Genomic DNA, 1,837 nt, shown 5'->3' with positions numbered 1-1,837 from the left:
CTCCAATGTAAAATCAAAAGAGAGAACTGGAAGCTTAGAGGAACCAGCTTTTCATGCCCCAAAAGTAAACCAAAAAGGCACATACAGTTTACAAAAAGAAGCAGACCTAAACTTGAAGGTTTGAGTCTCACACAAGAATCAGAAACTACAAAAGAACTTCATGTCAAAATCACAGAAAAAAAATAATAACATGAAAAACTGGGCATGGAACTCAAAGAACAATTATAAACATGAAAAAAGAATTCAGTGAATTTAAAGAACACACAAATGAAGAAATCAAAGAACTGAGGAAGATAAGGATAAACTTCTGAATGCATTCAGAAAAGAGTTAGAAATATTGAAGAATACTCAGGCTCAAATGAAAAAGGAAGTGAAACACTCAGTAAGGCAATAAGAAATGACAGGAGAAAGCCTCACCAATAGAATGAATGAAATGGAAAAAAGAGTATCAAGACTGGAAGATAAAGTGGATGAACTAGACCACTCAAGCAAAGAATATGAAAAATTTAAGAAATCACAAGGATGGAATATGCAGGAATTGTGTGACACCGTAAAAAGGCCAAACTTATGAATCATAGGAAGGAGAAGAATCCCAAGATAATGGCATGGACCAGATCTTCAACAGAATCGTGGAAGATAATTTGCTGAAAGTAAAGAAAGACATGCCCATACAAAAAAAAGAAACATATAAAACAGCAAACAGAAAGGACCAGAAAAGAAACTCCATGGCACATCATAGTAAAAACACTAAACATACAGAACAAAGAGACAATACTGAAATCTGCAAAAGAGAAACAAGAAGTCACATATAAAGGAAAACCCATTAGGATTAGAGCTGACTTTTCAGTGCAAACGATGAAAGCCAGAAGAGCCTGGATCAAAGTGTTCCCAGTTTTAAATGACCACAGATGCCAAGCCAGATTACTATACCCAGCCAAAATTTCTATTATAGTAGAAGGGGAAAGAAGAATCTTCCATGACATAAATAGGCTGAAGGAATTCATGTCCACAAAACCAGCCCTTAAGAGAGTTCTGGAAGTAATAAAAAGAGATGAAGAAAGGAATGACTATACCCAAGGGGTTGCGGAAAGAAATTCAATAAAGGTATAACTGTGGAAAAGTACAGCTATATCAAGAATGTAACCAGAAATAAAAATGACAGGATTCAATACTCATCTTTCATTAATAACTTTAAATATTAATGGACTGAACTCCCCAGTCAAAAGACACAGACTAGGTGAGTATATTAAGAAACAGAACCCATCTTTTGTTGTCTGCAAGAATCAATAATAGGGGACTTCAATACCCCCTTGTCTCCATTAGATAGGTCAACAGGGCAGAGAGTTAACAGAGAGACATCTGAATTAAACAATACCATATTTCAAATGGACTTAACAGACATCTACTGAGTATTCCACCCCAGCACCAAAGTTCATACTTTATACTCAGCACCCCATGGAACCTTCTCCAAAATCGATGATATACTGGGGCACAAAACAAACCTCAGCAAATACAAAAAGATTGAAATAATTCCAGGTATTCTTTCAGACCACATGCAATAAAGCTTACAATCACACCGGAAGAAGCGCTAATCACCACATGAACACATGGAGATTAAACAACACGCTCCTAAATGATGAATGGGTTGAACGAGAAATGAAGAAAGAAATAAAAGTATTCCTGGAACTAAATGAAAAGGACAATATGACACAACAAAACAGCTGAAAGCTGTCCTTAAAGGGAAGTTTATAGCTCTAAGTGCCTATATCAAAAAATACGAAAGAACACAAATAAATGACTTAACACTGCAACTCAACACACTTGAAAAGCAACAGCA

The sequence above is a fragment of the Nannospalax galili genome, unplaced genomic scaffold, assembly GCF_000622305.1.
Source record: "Nannospalax galili isolate Female #2095 unplaced genomic scaffold, S.galili_v1.0 scaffold768, whole genome shotgun sequence".
Taxonomy (NCBI): Eukaryota; Metazoa; Chordata; class Mammalia; order Rodentia; family Spalacidae; genus Nannospalax; species Nannospalax galili.
This window is presented reverse-complemented; position numbering follows the sequence as displayed.